Below are 16,134 nucleotides of genomic sequence, written 5' to 3'. Positions count from 1 at the left end.
TACTTTTTCAGTAACCAAATTCACAAGCTTGAGAAGCCCCTCACTGCATCCTGCTCTCTGGTATGGTATGGATGATTAAGTGTCCACCTTGCACATAGCCTCACCTGGTGTTTACAAGCAACTAAAGTAATGATGAAAGGGAATCTAGAAAACTGACCAATAACTTCAGGGGAATATTCATTATGGACAAATCTGCATTATCATAGTATGACTGATAGAAGATTTATATGAAACCCTCATGTATGCATGTACATGTACGTATGTATACACATCATGTTACATAATGAGTTCTGGTATACTACAAGCTTTGCTCTATTTAAAAATCTTTGCTTGATGACTCAGTTCATCCTAATGCACGGAGGTCTCTTTCCATCTTCTCATAGAAGGGTGGTGATGCTTCACTTCACCACCCCCAGTTTGGTCACTGGCAGATGGGAAATGGGTCGAACCCTCTCAAAAGCCATATGTTTGCTCCCAGTGGGGATCTGAAGGAAGAAAGGATTGATTTAATCCTCATTACTTCAAGAGCAGCCGCGTGGAAAGTGGATTTCTCTTAAGGCCTTAAAAGTTAATTCTAATTAAGGTAGAAAGTGAATTGGGGAAGTGCAATACAACAGAACAACTCTTGTGTACATGCATTTGTATTTCATCGTGACGGGTACTTTCTGCTGCTGCCTGTTTGCTGCCAAGCAGCTGCTTCAGCATTTCCCTGGCTTGCTGTTTCCTCAGCTGTTATCAACACTGCCTTTCATTGAGATAATGAGCAACGTAGTTTGCTATAACCTCCTGCAGTACCCGCTCAGCTGCAGGCCAGCCCTGACTGTTGTGTTACTCGCAGAAGCTGGTTTGACTTGTTGTCAGGTGTTTTTGTAGCTCCTGCAGCGGCTTGCCTCTAGCCATTTCTCTTTACTTAAAGGATTCTTGTTCTTTTGCTGACACATGCTTACTCCTGTGGACATGCCTTGTATGGACTGAAGCAGAGTTTTGTGAACAGCAGTGTAACAGCACTTAAATATTCTGTCTGGAGGTGGAGGAGATTTTTTTTCCCTTGATGTTACAGAGTCCCAGCAAAGAGGAAATGCTAGCTCTTTGTTGAAGCATAGGCTTAGAATCTTTGCTTGGAAAATGCTGTAACCAGTTTAACCACAGAATAGGATAAGAAGCAATAAACAGAAATTAGGAGCAGCTAATCTGGCAGCGGGGCAGGGAGTTTGCGGTAGCTATAACAGATCTTAGCAATAACTGAGGCATCAGTTGCGCCAGAATGTGACCAAAGCGTCACATTCTACAAAGTCCAGACCAGAAGAGGAAAGATGCTTTTCAGGCATTTCTTTCAAAATGTTCTGTATTTTATGATGATCTGTATGAAGATTAAGCTCTAAGAAGTCTTGTGAGTAACAAAAGCATGAAAGAACCAGTGTCAAGTCGTTCTGTTGTATCCTGTCAACATTCGGTGATTTTTCAGACCTGCAATACTGAGATTTCAAAAATTCCTGATTTGATTAGTGACATATATGATAGCGGCTTTAATACATTATCTTTTTCTTAAAATTCCTATGTTGGTGTTGATGTTGATGTCAGCAAGTGCACATAGGGAAAGCAGATATAAACACGTATGCCTGTATTCGTACATTCTGCTCTGCTTGTGCTAGCTGCATATAGTGCTGCCAAACAGAATCGTCTGCTGTTTCTATGTTTGTTTTTTCTCCCAGCTTCAATTCTCTCCTGACTGTCTGGGAGGCAAGAGTGGAAAACCATAGTTCTTCAGGCTTTAATTTCAACAGCAAAATGATACTATAACAGAAGAAGGATTTGCCTTAAATTTAACTCCTAACGTGCTTCCCTGTTTCTTCTCTTGGTGCAGTAATTAATGCCTTCTGATTTTTCTCCCTGTCACTGAATTCTTCAGAAATTGAGCCATGAATCTGTCAGCAGCGTGCGTTTGGGCACCAGCCCCACATCTTTCTCTTCACTTGTTCTTGGAGCTGTTATTTCTTGACTACCCCTCTTTTCTCGCCTAAATGTAGCCACTGAGAAAAGGAAAGGGTCAAACTCCTCTTAGTAAATCCATGTCATACTCCTTTGAATTTGGGTCCTAGCTTTTTCACATACATTCTCAAAAACATTGTTTTCCTTGCACTCAAAGGGGCATCCTCTGATAACAATCTGCTGTTGCTTGAAATTTTGGGGGTGGAACTGCTGCATCCCCATGTCTCTCCAATGTAAGGAGTACTACTGATATTCCCTTTACCAGATATTCCAGAATCTTCATCATTTCACTTTCTTTTTTCTTTTTTTTTTTTTTTTTTTTTTCCTGACAGCATGTCAGGAAGACTTGTTAGGTCAACCCTTTCTGTTGAAACGCTGTGTATGTGTGTGTAGAAATACGGGTGGATAGCCCAGAATGTAAAAATCAAGGCAATGTACTGCATTTCTAATAAAGAAGGGCAAAAAGAGGAAACATGAGAATGTAGCTGAGTTGGAGGGAAGCCTCAGTAAATGCACTGAAGGGCTGTCAACTCCCACGCTTACATGCTCAGAGATGAGTCATTAACCTGTACTGAAGTAAACTGAGGTCAAAACTCTCTGACTTACCTGTTGGTTGAAGTTTCCTAGGGCTTGGATTTGAGAGTTTTGTTGGCTGGCAGAGAAGCTAGAGAGAAAACTTGTTAAAACCATAATCAACTTGTAGTGAAAATTTATTTTAGGGTACTAGAAGTGTTTTCTTATCCCAAGCTTGCTTTATTTCACTCTTCCTATTTCCCTCACTAACACAGCTCTGTTCATAACAACATTTATAGGAGCATTGGTGTAGACCAGGCACTAGCACTTTAATCACTGCGATATGACTTCTACTAGTCTAGAAACCAAAGTAGTGAAAATACTGACAGCATACATATATTTCTAGTCCTGTTTGATAGCTACATGTGTCATGATGGCAACCCCAGGATGCTTTTTCTATGCTTACATTATGCTGTAAATCCATACTGTTCAAACTGCAGGCTGGATACCAGCCAGAGCAATGATCTCTGACTCATCAAAAGAATAAAGTGCTGAGAAGCTACTGAAGATGATTATGTGTGTGCAGGCTTGGATCTGCAGCTAGAGCTGACAGACAGAATTGAGAAGCAAGTATATGTGAATATTACGATGCATTGGAAGCTTATAAAATGACCACCACTAAGACTAAGAAACCAGATCAGAGTAGTTCTCCAATCTACTGGGAGAAGTATGCAGAAGCATTCTAGTGTCAGGAGGGTGATGCGTGTTCTCCACCTTATATTTAAATAACGATAAGGTACAATTAGAACCAAGGCTCAGCTAGGAACAAAGTTCAATGTGTTTCTCCTGCATCTTCAAACACACAGATGTGAACCGGTTCTGCAAGTGGAGCAGATCAGTGTAACTCTATTAACCTAACTGGATCTGAGGATCAACCTCAAGGGGCTTATGCTGTTTGTTTTGAGATTATTCCTTTTCTCTTACTCCTAAATCTTCCCCCTTCACCCCCTCCCCCTTACATTTAGCTTGCAGGTTTGCAAAATTTTATACAAAGACTATTTACCTTTCCTTCATCCAGTGGCTATTTTGTGATTGTGAAGAGTGGGAATAAGCAGGTCATAGAAAAAAAGTTAAGATGTAGAAAGTACCGCAGTTATGTAAATTGTGCCCATTCAAGCAAAAATACAATCTATCTACTAGACAAGATAGTCCTGTATGAGACTTATTTATTTGTGCCTGACAGTCACATAAAGATATAAAAGTATTTATATTTATATACAGGCAATTTTTTTTTTTTATATGTCTGTGTAAAGCGGTATGTAAAGCCTTTATGAATGTTTACCATTTGACATGAAGTTTTCCGGATGGATAAATGCCTCAGGCTGAATCTTCTTTGGATTTCTTTTGGGAGAGGGAGACAGCATTTTTGAAAAAGATGAGGGAAAATACAGACTTGCTAGTATTAATAAAAAAAAGGCTAACAGTGAGAATTTCTTTAAGATGTTTAGTACCCTTAAAATACTTAAAAAACATACTGTAATATAATAACTTACTGTTGGCAAGAGGCTTATCCTCATGTCTTCATTCTTTTTTGCTTTTGTGGTCAGTCAGACAATATGGTCTTGAGAAAAGACCATATTCTTCATGTGGGTGAGATTTACAGTTGGTTGCAGTTTACCATGCGTTCCTCCTTGAAATTTCTAAGGGTGATTCCTGTACTCAGCATGAAAATGAGAGTGGAAACATAGTTTTACTGGTTTTGATGATCTCTCTGCAGTTTTGCAATCACTGAAGAGGTAAAAGCGATCTACAGGTTCACAAAAAGTGCAAGATTTCTCATACCACAAAACAGTGTTCTGCTCCAGACTGCATCTTGACTGCGTGCAAATTTCTTTTTCCTTTAACAGGTGCGTTTAACAGGTTCAAAATGATTTGACAATTTAGAGTAAAAAAACTTTATGGCTATAGATGGCTTAATTTTCCCCAAAGCACCTTAAATAGAAAATACAACCAAAATGAGTTCTACATGCTGTATTTCATTCTCTACCTCCAACAAATTTCCAAAATTTGGATCCATTAAATATTAGTTAAGCATGACACATGCAGATATTCCATGTACTACTTGTACTCTTGCAACATCTATGTTGCAAGAAAACTGACGATGTAATGGGTGTTGCTGTAGTTACTCTGAGGAGAGCAACCACTCTTACTTGAGTAAGCCCCAGGAATTTGAGCTAACTTTATTTGTTGGACTTTAATTGTTTCCCTTTTTCTTTATGTCCCATTATTAACACAATAACCTCTTTGTATTTTGCTCATGGGCTTGCAATAACTTGTATACGGTACATAACTGCAAATGCACGTTTGTTCTAGAAATTTTCAAAAATTGTGAAAGTAACAATTTTTGAAAAGTTGACTTGCTATACCTGATATGTTTTACCTTCTCTGATGTTAAAATAACTGAGCCACAGAAACAAGAAAGAATTTTCTAATACCAGTTTTTGGTAGATCTATAACACCAGGGTAAATGATGTTCCACTTTCTTTGGTTTTTTTCCTAATAGTGTTTAGTTATTTTAAAAAAATAAGTCATGACACATCATGTCATCAGAGTTGATAGGACTTTTAAAGGTATGTGCATCTTGGAAAAAAAGCTATAAGACAAGGCATGGAAGAGATGAGGGAAGGAGGAGACTTCAAAACTGTACTGATTTAGATTTTTAGTTTATACAGAGCAAATAACTGGAATATGAATATATTTAGAAAATCAAAAAGCTTGCAACAATTTAGTCTCCTTGTTCACGATCTTGACCAAAACAAACAGTAGTTTGTTTGGTTAATCAGACTTACAGAAGTGGTCCCTTTTTTATTTTTTTATTTTTTAGAATTATGCTGTGCCTAGGGAAGCCATGGGGATCTGTTCCTTCCTTTGTAATAATGAAGTGTATCATAGAACTTCTTTGCCTACCAACTGTTATTTACCTAATTAGCATTACAATATAGTGTTCTAGTTCCACTATGCATTACAGAAGCCTTTCACCAAAGACTCTAAAACAGTTCATTAGTCAGTCTTGATTGTTTGGCTACTGTTCATTATCATGCTTATAAAAAGAGCCATCCTTATTATCAGTTTGAATTTGCATGCGTGCAGGTTTCTTGTCTTTGGTTTCATTTGACTCTGATTGATTGCTGTAAACTATTCGAACATAAATCATAAAGATAAGGTGCAACTGCATCAAAGCATGCCTTATTCATGACTGAGTGAAAACAAACGTTGCCTTTTTAGGGGTTTGTTTTTCCTTTGTCTTCTTTGGTCTGTTTACCATGTGTTATGGGGGCAAATCATCATCTCTTCTTTGAAAGGAGCGCATTTCAAAGGAAGACAGCTGGAACTTTTAAGTGATCATGTGTTTTTGAGAGCATGGTGTGCAGAAAATTTACCAGCTATGCAAATTCTCATATGATTTCTCCTTAAAGATTTACTGCAAACACAGAACGATGTGATGCTGGTTTTGTGTGCATTTGAATGCACTTATGAAAAGTTTTGCGTAAACGAAATCTTCTGTTACTCTAAACAGATTTGTCTTTGTATTTTACTTGGAAAGAAAAAATCTGGCATTTTTTAATGTTTTATATGAATATAAAAATGCATGCAGAATATTTGCATAGACGGCTCTTTTCTCCCTTTCCTTTCTTTGCAATACACCCCCTTGCTCTTACCACTTGTGTAATCCTCTTATGCAGCAGCAAGATGCACTGCAGAGAATGCTCCATTCTGACACACTCTGGCCTCCTGCTTAGCCTGTATTTCAGGTTCTTCCATTAATTTAGTTAAAAAACATACGTGTGTGTATATATATCTCGTTAAAAGAGCATTCCTAAATGCAGAAATATGAAGAACACAAAAATTCTTACCTGGCCTTCCCAGCTGGGTTACATGACTGACGACCAACACCACGTGTTATTTCTGCTGAGACTTGTACTTGCAGGAAACAACTTCCAGCTGTTTCCTCCCTGATCCCCACAGACTTCTGCCTGCAGGCAGTCCGTCCCTGAGTTAGCGAGGGTCATGGTAGAGCAGTTAAAGCTACTCCTCTGTGCGATTGTGATCTCTTTTCCTTCTCCCTGTGAAATCCTGATCTCTCCCAAACGGCGGCTCCTATAGTTCTTTATCTGCAGCTTGAGACAGCTGACAGCTGGGGTTTTATCTTTATCAGAAGGGAGCTTTCTGCACAAGGTTTGGCCCTATTTCCAGGTTGCCTGCTCTTAGTATTTCTTTTACAGATTTTCCGCAGCAAATGAGTGTCACCTTCGCTTCCATTGTGCTCTAGCATACTCATTAAGTGTATCTTGCATATATTTATTATCAAAAGACAGCAGTTTATTTTACATCAGGGTGTTACCTGCTGCAGGTTACAGCTGAAGCTGCAGGACAGTCCAGAGGCAGCAAGCCAAGCAGTTGTCACATTTTTTTATTTTCAGATTTAAAGGAATTGTATTATTTTGCATTGAGCCTCTTAGAAACTTCACTGTCTATGAGTAACTGGTCCAAGCTTTTAAAATCTCATGGGTTTTTTTCCCCCCTTATTTGTATTTATGTGGCCATTATGATTCTATTCAGAAAGAAAGATCCTTTTCTTCCACTGAAAAGCATCTGTATGGAACACTACTCACCTCTATTTAGCCTTTCAGCTATTGCATGTTTAATGGTGTTTATGAAAGGATAAAAGAGCATACATTAAAAAAAAAAAAAATCAGAGAAAATATTAACAGTCTATACTGGTGGATATTCCTCTTGTAAATGAAAAGCCAGTGATTTTAAAACAAACCAGTCCCCAAGCAGACCTGTATAGTTATGGTGCTTCTACAGGATTAATGAGAAGTTAAGCAGGAAATCCAGATTGAGTCAAGATCACAAAACAGACACTTTTATGGGGGCAGAGAACAGGCCAAAGAAGGCAGTGCTTCAGTTCAGGAAGGCTGTTGTGACTTCAGTAGGTCCCCAGATGCTGTCTGGGTTACCTGTTCTGGGGACTGGAGATGCTTTCCAGTGTAAGGACTCAGCAATTGCAAAGGTAGCTTGGAGTTACTTTTACTTCTTGCTCCTCCTGAGCTATGAGTTCTTGTGTTTGTCTTGAGGACAGACAGCAGATAGCTTCCCAATATAGTCAAGTGAAGGCAGGCAGAAGACTATTCTGGGCAGTATTATTCTGTTTGTTCCCTAAAGTATCATCCTTGGAGAGCCAGCTTATCTCACATTGTATTTATATTACTTTTCAATCTTTACTTTTAAAAAAGCAAACACCCTTTACCCCTTATTTGCATAAATCCTACACATGTAACTTCTGTAGATGTAGGTGTATGCTAATTATGAAGAGCATAAGTAAAAGATCACGAACCTAAAGCAGTTTTCTCACCACATGTGTGTTATGCTGGGTTTTTTTTTCTGTGAATAACCTAGGAAAAAAATCTAGGCCTACCTGCTTGAAATCTGCTGATAAGAGTAAATGAACTCTTTGAAAGGAGCAAGAGATTCTTTGGAAGACACATATATTGGAGAGGTAGGCTAAACACAAGGTGTTTGGTTTAGGATTTCCATTTTTCCTTGATGTGGACCAATAAATAGTCTTAACATCTTGTGAAATGTACAGTTGTTGCCTTAGCAGCATGCTCCTAAATAGGGTTGACATCTGATGATAAGAACTTTCTCAGTCATAGTCCCACATGTCATGAGTTAAGAGATTCTTCTCACTTTGTGTCCTTGTCTGCCCATGTTTAAAATGTACTCTTTTATTTTTCTTGTTTCATAGGAAATCCTGAGGTTTTGTTTTGTTTGTCTCCACACAAAGCAGGGTAAGTAGACAAAGGTAGTGTAGACAAAGAACTTATGGTGTTAGTCCACACTTATAACCTGAAATTATAAAAGAGTTTCTTACAGTCAGATTCTAGCTTTGGAGCATTCAATTAATTAATAATAATGACCGACTCTGGCCTTAAAAAGAGTCTTTAAATATGTATTTTTCACCTTGAAATTTTCTCATTTTGTGCAAAGCTTGGTAATACTTATGTAGAAGGCACACAGAGTTATGCCAGATTTGAGCATGCTTGAGTGCAACATTCGGTGGGTTTTGGAAAAGGCAAATTTTATCTACTTTTTTGAAAAGGGTAATGGTAAAGCAATGCAGCATTTTACAGTGTTATCAGGAGCAAGGACAGGAGCACGACAGTATTGCTCAAGTTCAGTATGTAGCTTCAAAGGACTTCCTAACTTCTAGAATTAACAATGTCAAAATAAACTCCAGGCACATGGAGGAATAAAATGTTTATAGAGTCCAGCATATTGAGCAAGGAGCTTCTTAAACTAATAAAAAAAATAAAAAAAAAAATCCCTTCAAAACAAAACCAGCATGACATAAAGAGAACTATAATTTAAACATGACTTCAAACTCTTTCTCCGAGCTCCAATGTCTGTCCACTCAGACTTGTGGCTTTACATTTAACCAATTATTTTTCTGACTTGGATTAAGAGGTAATGACTTCATATCATGTAGAGATAGAGTAGAGAAACAGTTGGAGTCAGTGTCGCAGGAAAATATCCTGGGCATGAGGGCGTAAGGAGCGAGCTAAAAGATTTCATGATGCCATCTGCTCCTTTTTGTTTAAGGTATCAATTGCACCTTGGGAATGAGATACGTATCTCCAGACTCCTACATGAGCTGTTTAAACCTTTGGCTGGAGAGCAGTTTAGTGTGTATTTAATTATTGCAGCCAGGTGAAACAGCTCAAAACGACTTCAGGTTGCAAGCCTAGTAACTTAGAGGATAAGCTATCTCTTGGAAAGTTGGAGATCTGTCTTCAAATCCCTTCTCCACTACAGGCATTTAAATTTGTTTCACTTCCAAAGAAAGCAGCTTTAATCAACTTTTCCAAACTCAAGCTTTGATTAAAATAGTCCTCAGTTCAGACTCTGAAAGTGACATATTTTGACCACATCTGCTGGAGCAGTTGTGATATGGCGGACATTTATGCCTTATGCGTTATGTGATATGGGGAATTTATGCATCCTGTTGGGGTCTTAGTATGAGGTGACTGGTGAGCATTACAGATTTAGGTGTCTATATACATGCTCAGGAACTCTCTGATGCCTCAGAGATTTTACTGGATGCTAAGGATTTCAGACTCATCTAGAGCTGGGTTAGTTTGATGATGCAAATTAGCAGCTAGGTTTTAGAATTTGGCACCTGAATAAATGTCCACCTCTAAACTAATGCATGCAAAGCACTTTGCTCTGAATCTCATAAACTTCCAAGGGATTTGGCATATTTTTGGATAATGTTAGTGACTCTCTAGACTTCCTATAATTTCACAGTCTCAGGCAATCTACAAGGTAGTCATCAAAATGCTGTTACTGCCAAAAGTAGGTGGGTTAATCTCATTTTATTGGTCTTTTGACTTATCCTTTTTTGTCTATGTAGGTAATAGCTAACCTTTTATTATCTCTGCCTGGGGACACTAACTGTTGTAAGGACAGTATTTATAATGTGCTGTCAGCATTAAAGTAAGATTGCAGTGATGTTCCATCTAGCACTACACAGTATGACAGCTTAGAACATACTAACTTCTCTAAACTCATGGATGCATCTGTATTTTGGTTTTGCTTCACCGTATATTTGTTTAAATATTTGTTAATATTTTGTGTTCCATAGTATTAGAACCTTCTTTGGAACAAGTGCAACATAAAACAAAAATCCATTTTAGAAGTAACTTGCCCCAGACTTGTAACTTGGTTTGTACATGTGAAATGTATGCTGTACTATATATTTTTCCTGATTGTGTTTATCATTACATACAGCTATTGTTATACAGAAAAAGGGCAAACCACAATTAAGTGTTTATAATGGCAAAGAAAAACATTAGCAGTCTAGAGGAAGACTGAAAGACAAACTTTTGCTGTAGGTTGAGGTATTAGACTGTGGAAATACTGTAAAAAGTCATGTCCAAGGTAGAAAGAGTAAAGGGAAACAGAGACAACAGGGACCTAGTCACAAGAACACACACACATACGTGCATTATAGAAGTGTAAACCCTACGCATGTGGCTTTTACATCAGTTTCATCTTCAGATACATGCTAAGTAGAACTATAGCTTACTAGTTTACAAATTACTATTTTGGATACCTGTTTTTATATACTGATTTTGCAAAATTACCTTGATACATACATTGCATTATAAATTAACCTATATAAGGTGAATAATGGACCTACCATATTATATCCTAAAGAATGGAGCTTGTTCAGACCAGCGCAGAAAATGGCTTTTTTAATTAGATGCAATACCAATCTGTAGTGAGATTTATGCTAATTATGTGAAATACCAACTTCTGAATTAGTGCTTTCCCAGTTTCCTCTTTAGACAAACTTAGTAGGAATAACACTCCAGGGGAGAATTCATAGATATGAGACGTACACAGATGATCAGGAATTACTTACCTGTCCAGATTTTACAGTTTTTCTAACACTTTTTAAAAAATGAATATAAATGATAATTTTCAAAGCTGTTTGTGACATCTGTTTCTTAAGGGAGATGCATTTTTATTAATCTTTGCTTTATTAACAAGCCACATATGCAGACAGGAACCGTTGCATAGATTTTTAGTAAAGGACTTTCAGCAAAGCACTGGAGGGGGAAAGCACTGATTAATAAGTTTGTGGCCTTAAGGGCAGGTTTTCATTGAACGTAGTAAAAATGGTAGCATTGTGCTAGAGGTATAATACATCATGAACCTTACAATGTGCAAATGAGGTGATAAAGAGAACTTGTGTTAATGGCCCATAACACAACGATGTAATAAAAGTGATAGCTAAACAGCTGACAACTGTGGTTATAAAGGGCTTTCAAAGAAAATGATACTAATGCTGGAGAAAACCCTAGAAAATCTGTTATGGTTTTTCAAAATACTGTGGGTTGCTGACATATTTAGATTTTTGAAAGCATAGTCTGCAATAGGCATTGCAATGTCAACTACCAGGGCCTGCACAGCTGGTAGTGTGAAGAGTCACCTCAGGAGATAGGGAAGCCAGGTATAGGGTAGTAGTAGGGTTACATAGCCCTTGCCACGTAGCTGTCTTCACCGGCAGCATTGTAGTTTGGGGTTTCAGCTTTGTACACAGTAACATCAGACTGCAAAACACTCACCATGTTCTTATCAGCCCACCTGTTGCCCAGCCCATGGTTTATCCCATGTTTGTATGGCACATTATGTACACAAATGATCAGTTTTTCCTAATTTGGACTGGAGAAGAGTTTTGTGACATGTAGTGTAACAATCCTTGATTGTTCTGTCTGGGGGTAGAGGAGAAATTTTCCCCCTTACTGTTGCTGTGTCCTAGAGAAAATGCTGGAGCACGGTTTCTAGTGAGCAAGCAGCCTGTGATCAGCTGTCCTCTGTCACCTTCCCCTCCTAAAACGACCTGGGACTTAGGGCTGCAGCTTTTGTGACTTGTTCAAGCAACTGACAGCATGGTCCCCAAGAGCCCCTCAGGCATGATCTGTCAGCTCACAAAGTCGTGAGACATGTGTGTGCATCCACAACTCTGGATGCAACTGGCCAAAATTCAGTTGCACAACACTGCACGTGTATGCATGCCCAGGTATATGATGGGAGTGCCTGCAGAAGGCAATGTCTGCCTGAGGGTGAGCAGCTCTGCTATGAATGACTGCCCACCATATGAGATGCAAAACTTTTGAGCTTAGAATGCAAAATGCATCAGGACTGTTTATACCTACTGCAAACAGTTATCCACTGACAGTTCCATATCACATATTATGCAAATAAAAGCTGTGGTAATGGCAATTGATATAAACTCTTACTGTTTAGCCATGCCAATGTTTTTTTGCTTGGTGTCAGCTCAGTCTTGTAGAGCTTGTGTGTCCTTTTTCCCCAAGGCAGGGTCATGTTTCTTTCAAGGCTATGAGTCATGCTTTGCTATTCTTTTACTCTGAAGCTCAACAGAAAAGATCCAATATGCAGATCATGAAATGGAGAAGTGAAGTTATAAATCTCTCATTCTGAAATGGAGTAAACCAAGTCTGTAGTATATATGATGGTTGTAGTTTGACAACAATCACATGGTGTGTCATAGCAGTTTTACAGGAACTGCAGGCAGACTTGCTGTTCCTAAAATCTTATTTATATAAACAAATCTGCAGCTCTTCAAAGATGGAGCAGTTTTGTGAGTCAGTGAATTTTCAATTGCTTCAGTGTCAAATGAAAAAATGTCTAGCAGAATGAAACCTTGAGTAATACAGACTGCAGCTATATACAGGATTGCTGTAATTACAGAATATATTGCTATGCCTTTGAAATGACTATGAATGTAAATACAGAACTTTCAGTGTCTGTTCAGGAATCTTAGGAATCAAACAGAAGCATTCCATGAGTATGTCCTACACGAATTAAAAAAAAAAAAAGGGGGGGGGGGAAATAACAAAAGTATATACATTAAGTAAATTGGTAAATTGTAGTTCCTTATTTACAGAATCATTGTTGAGGTTACATTCTCTAAAGTTGAATACAAATTGTTTTCCTCTCCTTCTATAGATTTGTTTCTTCATTCTTAAAGAAAGAGGTGAAAAGGAATGGAAGAGGAGGTTATTTCCTTCCTTTCAGGCTGTGTTTGTAGGGGATATAGTATACAGCCGAACTATCCCTGACTGACTGACTCTGCACTTTTGGAAACAGAGCTATTCTCTGCAATGTATAATAAACACCTCTTTTTGAAACTTGTTTTTGGTATCAGAATCTTATATTCCAATAGGCTGAATCAAACCAGTATGATACACTGAGTAATACAGTCTAGACGAAGGCACTCAGAATAGGCTCATTGCATTATCAATCATGTTACTGCAGCTGTACATCAGGAAGGAGTATTTCAAGACTATCCTGAAGGTGATACTTTAATAATTTATTTTCTGAACTTCTTTTTTTAGTTGTATTTAGCCATGCTGAATTTTCTAACTGTAGAAATACAGAAAGATAGAGAGAAAGGAAAAAAAAGAAAAATCCATAAATGCTAAAAATTGTTTTCAATGTAAGCTTCTTTCATTTCAATCTCTTTCCCCTTCAGAAATGCTCTGAAATCAAATTTTATTTTGCCACAAAAGAAAATACTTCAGAAATGCTAGCAAATGGTAAAATCCATTATTTACAAAGCAACGTGTTTATTAATGATTCTCTTCTCTTAGTGGGGGAAGAGGGATTGTAGCAGTGAATTAGTGTTAAATATTTAGAACAGTAATGCCAATAAAACAAGAGCATGATCAGAAGGAGTGAGGTGTTTAATTTCCTGGTAGTTCAGCATTCTTACTGTAGTGTTGTGAAACATAGCATGGCCTACGGATCTGAGACCAACTACAGAAATCCTCACTTCTCTTCCAGCAGTTTTTTCTGGCAGTTTTCTTTCCTGAACAGTTTCTAGGTTTTAAAGTTTTTAGATTTTTGCATATGTTTGTGCCTAATAACTTTCATTTGGCCAACTGTTATTTTCCTTTCTTGTTAAGCAACAATTGCTGTAATTTCTCAGTAATTTGATTATCATTATTAATTGTCCTTATTGCTAGAGACTTCTTTCATAATTTGATCTTTTCTGGCTTCAACTTTCACACCTGAGCTTTTCTCTGCTTTTTAATAGAAAACATATTCTTTAGAAGTTCATGTGTTCTCCATGTTCTCTTTCCATGTCTCCGTAGAAAATGCCCCTCAGTTTCCCTGTTGATATGTTAAACAGATTAAGCTTTTTATGCCTTCTAATTTTAAACATCTATTATTATTTCAATGACTTTTGCCACACATTTTCCATCTTTTTGGAAATGTGTATACCACACCTCCACACAGCATTCCATTCTCAATATGACTTTTACTCAGAGGTAGTACTAGTTTTTTCCTGCTGTTCCCAGCTCCTGATTTGTTCCAAAAATCATATTAACTCGTGTGATCACAGTGTTAACATATACTGCTCGTTTGCATTTTGCTGTTAACAATCCTTAAGTTCTTTTCTGAGTCAGGATTCCCTCATATGTTAGTTACTGAGTTCATTCCATTATCTTTGGTGTGCAACTCTACATTTGCATAGATTAAAATGCATGTTATTTACTGGGCTAGTTTTCAAAAAGCCTGACCTTAGCCACCACTAGGGCTCCTCTGGAAAAGTAGGGGAGGCTTCTTGTTGTAACAGACCTGGACTAGTCATTCTTTAGCTTTCCACTAGTTTGACTATCTGCAAATGTTATAAGCAGTGTTTTTATATTTGCCCTCAGCTTACTGGTGAAAATGTTAAATAGTATTGGGCCTTGCTAATCCCCATGGAATCTACCTCAAAACAACCTTGTTTGATTCCCCACTAAATGCTTATTTCCAAGATCCCTGAACTAGCCAGCTGCTTCTGAATTCTTTTTAGAATATATTCTTTTTTTTTTTTTTTTTTTTGTATTGGAAAAAACACTGTGTTTTATCAGTGTTTACTTCTTCTCATTGTGAGCATGACTTTGGGGTTAACAGGCCCACACTCTTATCATGGGAAATCCTGCCCTTATGCCTGAATAGGTAATCAGCTCAGAAATTGGATAGGCTGTTATGGGAAAACTTGCATTATTTCAGCTTGTTTCTTCTTTCCTTACTAGAGAAATGCATTTCCTATCTCCAGGCCTGTTTTACTTGTGTCTTTTAAAGATGACTAGATCTGTTCACCCAGAAAGAAACTCAGGGCAGCAGAGGGATGGCAAAGACTGTCACTGTGTGTTACTCTGAAGAGCTACTGTTTTGCGTTAACTTTCTAAGTTAATATTCAGTACTGTCCTTTTCTCTGGTAGGCAAAAAGCTTCTATTCTGACTAAAGCTATTTGGTAACATCAAGATAAAATGAGGCTTTAATGTTGCAGAAAAGAATGCCCATTGCTATTATGCAATGCAAAAGGATGCTTACACAAAAAAAGATGCTTGAAAACAGATATGCATTAAAACTCCTACAGGGAGCAATAGCAAATGCCAAAGTTCACTTCTTCTTTTGGCACTGCTACATCCTTCTGATTGTTTAATGTCTATATTTAAAGAAAGAATGAAAGTTAAGTGATGCTCATATAGCACTGTTCATGCAGATACTCCTACACACTAAAAAACTTTTACTACTTCATGACATTTATGTGTTTCTGTTACACAGTGGTGCATAAACTGTCCAAGTGAATTACTCTAGGTTTCAGAATATTCAGTGAGAAATTGCACTCAAAATGAATTGCACGTCTTGCATGTCTTGGCATTTAGAATGACTTTTTGATATATGGGATGAGACTCCATAGCACTTATGAAGTAGTAAGTTGAAACTGGAGTATTTCTGTAGGCCAACTATTCAACTGCATTCAGTTAATGTTGTTATTTAATTAATGAAAAAACAGGATGCAGTCAATCCAAACAGCTTGATGTCAACATAATATTTCTAATGAAAATATTTTTTAAACTACTGTAATTTACCAATTGGAAATTTTCATTGTCAAATGCTGCTTTCTACTTTTTTTGGTGTGTGTGTGTTTTTGTGTTTTTAACAGCAGCAGAATTAGTTCCCTCATTTCTCTTTAACATTCT

General features: G+C 37.6%; 1 protein-coding gene across 7 annotated transcripts in view; it reads left to right on the top strand.

The window, feature by feature from the left end:
* AKAP6 (A-kinase anchoring protein 6) overlaps positions 1-16,134 on the top strand; it is a 273,850-nt gene that overhangs the window by 18,027 nt on the left and 239,689 nt on the right. For 2 of the 7 annotated variants that reach the window (XM_030482072.1, XM_030482073.1), the window contains exon 2: positions 8,312-8,354. The exons of the other annotated variants lie outside the window; for them this stretch is intronic. The gene's annotated coding sequence lies outside the window, so the exon portion shown is untranslated. The remainder of the gene's footprint in view (positions 1-8,311; positions 8,355-16,134) is intronic. 7 annotated transcript variants of the gene reach the window in all.

This window comes from Strigops habroptila, chromosome 4 (genome assembly GCF_004027225.2).
Source record: "Strigops habroptila isolate Jane chromosome 4, bStrHab1.2.pri, whole genome shotgun sequence".
NCBI lineage: Eukaryota > Metazoa > Chordata > Aves > Psittaciformes > Psittacidae > Strigops > Strigops habroptila.
Note: the sequence above shows the minus strand (reverse complement) of the source record. Positions and strands in the feature narration are given on the sequence as shown.